We start from the raw sequence: 5926 nt of genomic DNA on the forward strand, positions 1-5926 counted from the left end.
AAGGTGGCAAAGTGGGACTCTGTCTCTAAACAAACAAAACAAAACCCCCAGACAATTCAATAGACAGGTAGATTTTCCCTAAAAATTCAATTCTTCAACTAATTTTGGGAAACCTAAGTATTCTTAATACCACATGGATCATAATGCTGCCTAACTTTTCTCCGTATACCAACTGAAGCAGATGAGTAGGCGATCCATCAGAAAGGCAGGTCTAAGTCATTACTCCTTACTAAGACCTAAGGCTATATTCTATTTATTCATCAGAATCCCATAGCAGGTAACCCCTTTAGCGTCTTATTTATAGTACTGTAAATTTATCTGAGAGAAAATCATGCCAGTCACCTTATTTTGCACAATTTTATGGGGGGATTTATTGTAGCAATTTATACAGAATTTATAGTCATGAGAATCAGACCCATCATCTTGACCAATTCCCAAATTTTTAAAAGTAGAGAAACCAAGGCAGAAAGATAAGGGGATATAGTGGAATCCCCACCCTAACACTGCACAGCTCATTTCTTTTGGAAGAACCTTTTCTCAGTGAGGACCCTCCCTCCAGGTCTAGACATTGCCCAGCCACCTGAGCCCAGTGAGTGGTTGAGTGCAGGCACACTACTAAGGCTGCCTGAGATCTCCTGAAAGAAGATCTTTTCCTGCTGGGGTCACTAAAACTAGGAAAACAATAATTTGGGAATTCCACCACCAACCTGCAGAATGTTTGTCTTCAGGGTGAAGTGCAGCAGGGAGATAAGAAGAGCCAGAGATGGAGGAGGCCTGACTGGGGCAGTAACATTTGAGCCCCAGGACATCACTGAGTTGAAAGTTAGTCCTTGATACTAGTTATGTGAGTCACTGAAATTCCTTTTCTAAAAAAAAACCTATTTGAGTGGTGGCACCTCTGGCTCAAGGAGTAGGGTGTTTGCCCCATATATTGGAGGTAGCAGGTTCAAACCCAGCCCCAGCCAAACAATGCCCCCCCCCGCAATTTTTTTTTTTAAAAGAAAGAGTCTAGATTAGTAATACAGATCTGCCTACTTCTAGAAGCTTTCTGTACAATGTCTCCTGGTAGCCAGTTCTCCTGCTTGGGTTGTATCCATGCTCTGTAGCAGTGAGTCTTGAGCTTTAGAATACGTAAGTATCAACTGCGTTATCTGTTAAAAATTCAGAGTCCTGAGCTCACGAAGATTCACATTCAGTGGGACTGAGTGATAAAGGTCCCAAAGCTGCCTTTAATCAAGTTTTTTTTTTTTTCCCCCAGAATAAGCAGAGTCCTTATAGTAGCCTAGGCAACCATTCTGTTCACCCACTATCTCTTTCTACTCTAGCCATACCATTCCCCTGGAGGTCTACAAATAAATATTCCAGATCTCAGAGCTGTTCCCTCTACCTGAAAAACTCTGTTCTCCAGACAATTTCCGTAACTAAAGTACTTCCTTTAAGCCTTGGTAGAAATCTCTTACCTCAATAAGTCCTACCCTGACCTCCCTACTTAAAACAACACAGGACAGCCCCCATCCACCTATATCCTTTACTCTATTTTATTTTTTCAAAATTCTTTTTGCCTTTCAAAGTCTTATACAATTGATTCTTATATTTATTGTCTATCCTGTTCCTCCTTCACCTGCCCTCCTCCCACTCGAATGTAAATTCCACAAAAGCGGGGATCTTTAGCACACAGTGGACACTCAATACATATTTTTTGAAAGAAAGCAATTTCTGTTTAAAGTGATTTTCTGACAACACTGAAAAATGCCAGACTGACATGTAGCCATTAATTATTTTAGTTTCTTAATTCTTCATAATCCAGATTACCAAAGTTTCTTTCCCTGAAACTGAGAAGTGATAAGAAGGGCACGTGATGGAAAGAAAGTTCTTTCTTCTCCCCTGACGCAGAGCTGCTGAGGGCCTTAGGCACACTCTTCTACCAATGCCAGGTTTTCTTCGGAGGTTTTTTGGGAAGGGTTTTTTTTTTAAGCTATTGTCCCTGCATGTAAGCATTTGGACGTTCACTAAATATGTATGGTGTGTTTGGGATGTAGGCACAAAATATGAGCTATAAGAGAGATTTTCTTGGAGGGGAAAGGCCATACAGTCTTTTTGGAGAAAAGACCCAAGACAGTGGGCTAGTGGGACTGCCCACCGGAACAGCCACAACAGATAGGCTTTCAGTGAATCCTATGTAGGTCAAGGTTTGGAATGGCTGCTGTTCATTTGCTTCCTGCAGCTCCAAGCAACACCTTGGACAGGAATTTACTATTTTACTTAAACTTGTTATTTAAAGGTAGCAAGGCATGGATTCTTCCCAGCAGGGGGGGTGTCCCCTAGTGAACACAGAGTCACAAATCTTGTTACTTCACTTCAACTCAATATGTAGATCTGGAGGATTTTGAAACAAAGTAATCATTTAAAACATGTCAAAGCTTGAAGACTTTTCAGGGGTCCTCTGTAGTGGTTTGCTTTGTTTTAAGAAAATACCTTGTCCAATTACCTGAGTATATTAATATTCACATTATGCTATTTAATCTGGTCTTTTAAAGAGGTATTTCAGGTTTTAACTAACGTTCATTCTAGTGAAGCAACACACTGCCTCCTACTTTCCTTGCTTAGTTTCTGGGAGCTTGGGCAGCTGCTGCTGTGTGAGCCGAAGGGAAACGGATTCTTAAAGAAACTGCTTAATCTTCTCTATTAAGCAATTAAATAAAATGGGCTCTTGGAATATGGATTTGAATGTGAAAAAAACATTTTGAAAATCACATTTTGTGTTTCAAACGGATGTTTAAAATGCATCCCAATATGTTTAAAATAAAATGATGATTGTGGGAGGGTTTTTTTGTGTGTCATTATGAGTTTCAAGTTAAGTCAAGAAAGGCTGAATATTGAAGAACCTATACGATGAAAGAAGCCGCTTAACTGGAGGTAGGCCTTGAATTTAAATGAGATCCAAAAGAAGGACTTAGTGAAACTTACTCCAAATTGTTCAGATTTTTCTCCTTTAACAAAAAATCGGTAAGAAAATGGATCACAGTTTTATCTCGCAGACTTTCCCCTCACTGCATTGTCGCCATTGCCAGGGGACCTAAAAAACACACTATAGGTCGAAATGAAAAGCAAAGCAAAACTAAACAAAACAAAAACGAAACCAGCAGCGCTATTCTCACAGTCATGAAAGAAGCTGCTCTTCCTTTTCAATGTATTTATTTTTAATGAAAACAGAAGGGAATATTTTCTGTGTCTTGACATTTGTTCCCTTTCCGTGAAATGTGAAACTCTAGATGCAAAACATCCCGCAGTTGTTCGTGAAATACCTGCTTTAAAAGCACAGCCACAGTTAAAGCAGTTAAAGTCTCCGGCCCGGAATTCATTCCAGAGACTGATTTCCACCCCTCCCACGGAGTCACCTGCTCAGGGGGAACCCCGGCCAGAAAGCCGGGTCGCGCCAGGTCAAATCTTGCGCGTCTCTTGTTTACTCCGCCCGGGGCAGGGCGGCGGCGCGGTCGGCGGGTGGGGAGGAGGCAGGAGCTCCAGGCACCCCGGCTGCTCGGCTGGGCTTGGTGGGGCTCAGTGGCGTGTGCTCCCGGGAGGGGCGGCTCGCGGTCCCCGCTCTGCAGGGAGACCACCCGGAGGAGGCGCTCTGGGACCTGGCCCGGTCCGGCAGCCGCTCGGCGCGCTGGGGCACCGCGGCGTCCTAGGAACACCCTCGAGGGTACAAGGGTGTCCACACGAGCAGGATGACGGCTGGAGGGAGTCCTGGTGTCCCCGGGAGGGAGAGGAAGCCCAGAGTCCTGGCCCCCACTCGCTTGGGATTCCCCCACCCCCGGCTCCGCTCTCCCAAGGCTGGGTATGATGCCACTTCCATTCCTTCCGTGGAGAAGGAAGCGCACAGGAAGGAGGTGGCAGCTCGCCCCGAGGTCCCAGGGCGGCCCACCAGGAAACTGCCAGCTGCTTCTAGCGCCGCTGCCCAAACCTATTTGAAACCCCCGGCTAGGGCGGGCCGAGTTCCCAGAGATGGGCGCGCCGGGGGCGCCCTGGCCAGAGACTCTGGGGAAAGCAACTGGCGCGTTTCGAGCGCGTTAAAAGTTGGTTGTTCCGCAGGGACACAGAACTGCTAGTAAAACACTTAGCGACGCTCCAGAAACGCGGCTGGGAGCTACAGTCTGATTTCGCTTTTCTTGATCAATACCGAAAATCACGAGTGGAGACAGAGGACAGCTAAGGGATCAAAACCTAAAGACAATACTATTACATAATTCCATTTATCAGAGAGGTAGGGAACGATAATATGCAAAATGGGGAAGACGAGGAGGGGGTGGGGGCGAAGAAGGTCTCCGAGTCCTTAAAGGAAATTCTCAGGCTCCTAGAGACGCCCAAGTTTTTTTTTTCATGACAAGTAGAGACCGGCTCTTCGGGGAGTTCCCGGCTCTGAGCGAGCGGGTGTGCGGCCGAGATCTTCCCGCCCCGAGCGGCCCCCGCGGGGCCCGGCCCTGCCCTCGCAGCCGCTCCCTCCTCCGCCGCCCCGTGCGCCGCACATCCCTCTCTCTCTCCGGCTCCAGACTGGTTTTTCTGGTTCAGCCTCCCTCCCTGGGACGCGCTGGGGGATCCGATGACGTCGGTGGCTGAGTCTCTCCCTCTTCCTCCCTCCTTCCCCCGCCTCTCCCCCCGCCCGCCCTCGCCGCGCACTCCTCCTAGTAACTTCTGTTCTGGGAGGCGCTGCCAGGAATAACCCGGTGCGTCCACTGCCCGGGAGGGAGGCGGCCGCTGCGGCTCCCGCACGCAGACAACTGCGGCCCGGGCCTCGCGGCTGCTGTCCCAGCCCGGCGGCCCCAGCCCCGGGCTCATCTCCGTACAGTGTCAGAAAAATAAATAAAGGCAAGAGGAGCCTGGGCTGGCGGTCGGGATCTCTTCCCTCCCTCCGCGCCCGCCCTCCCTGTCCTTAAGGAAATGCTACCAGACACCCCCCACCAGACACGCTCAGCCTTGGGGAGGAGCGGCGGCCGCGGCAGCGAGAACAAGGGCACCAGGGGGGTTTCCTCCCCCTCCTCCTCTCCCTCCTCTTCTTCCTCCTCTCCGTCCTCCTCCTCCTCCTCCTCAGCGGTGACTTTCCAGGTGAGCAGCCACCGCGGCTGCGAGGATCCCCCTCGCCCGCTAGGGCTCGGGCCGCAGCGTCGCGCCCTCCTCCCGCCCCTGTCACCCGGCGGCAGCCGGGAGCTGACAGCCGCCCGAGGGGCTCGCGGCCCGGAGGCGGGCGGCCGGCGGGAGGCGGGCTGGAGGTGAGGGGGTGGAGAGGAGGAGAGCGGGGCGCCAAGGAGCGCTGTCTCTCTGCGCCGGAGGAGGGTCTCCGCAAAAACATCTTCGGTGACTGTGGCACAAGTATTTGCCAAGTTGTGTCTTGGACGTTGAACCTCCTCGGAGCCCCAAGCAACTTGGAGGGTCTCCTGGTTCGTTAGCAATATTCCTCCACGTCTTGCCTTTGGGGTGCTGGGTGCAGCTTCGGGGTGCGTGGAGGGCAGACCGACCACTGGGAGAGCAGAGCTGCGGGAATCTAGGTCCTTCCTTGGCCGGGTAAGTGGCCTCAGTGCTGTGTTTTTCCTGCCTTCTTTCAGCGGTAGGAGCTTGTTTCACTTTATACTGAAATCGCCGCCGCCGAACTCCATCCCCGCTCCCAGGCGCGCGCCCCGGGCCCCGGCCGGTTTCACCAGGGTGAGGGTCGGAGGGGGCGGGGATGGGGAGTCCGCGGGCGGGGGTCGGGCGCGTTGGGAATGCGGGGAATACCCTGGCCGAGGATCTATGCAGATGAGGGGAGGCTGCTTTGCGTAATGTCCTGGGGGGAGGGGGCCGCGCGGGAGCGCTGGAGGCAGGAATGTGCCTGGTTACTAATGAGCGACGTGCACCAGCGCGCACGGCAGGGCCACCGCTGCGGCTGCCGCGG

At 51.1% G+C, this 5926-nt stretch overlaps 1 protein-coding gene across 1 annotated transcript in view; it reads left to right on the top strand.

The window, feature by feature from the left end:
- Positions 1 to 5379: 5379 nt before the first annotated feature.
- The window catches only part of HIVEP2 (human immunodeficiency virus type I enhancer binding protein 2), a 177477-nt gene continuing 176930 nt past the window's right edge, over positions 5380 to 5926 (top strand). The window contains exon 1 of the mRNA XM_012805464.2: positions 5380 to 5559. The gene's annotated coding sequence lies outside the window, so the exon portion shown is untranslated. The remainder of the gene's footprint in view (positions 5560 to 5926) is intronic.

Source organism: Otolemur garnettii, unplaced genomic scaffold (assembly GCF_000181295.1).
Source record: "Otolemur garnettii isolate 467f Iridium unplaced genomic scaffold, OtoGar3 scaffold00042, whole genome shotgun sequence".
In the NCBI taxonomy this organism is placed as follows: domain Eukaryota; kingdom Metazoa; phylum Chordata; class Mammalia; order Primates; family Galagidae; genus Otolemur; species Otolemur garnettii.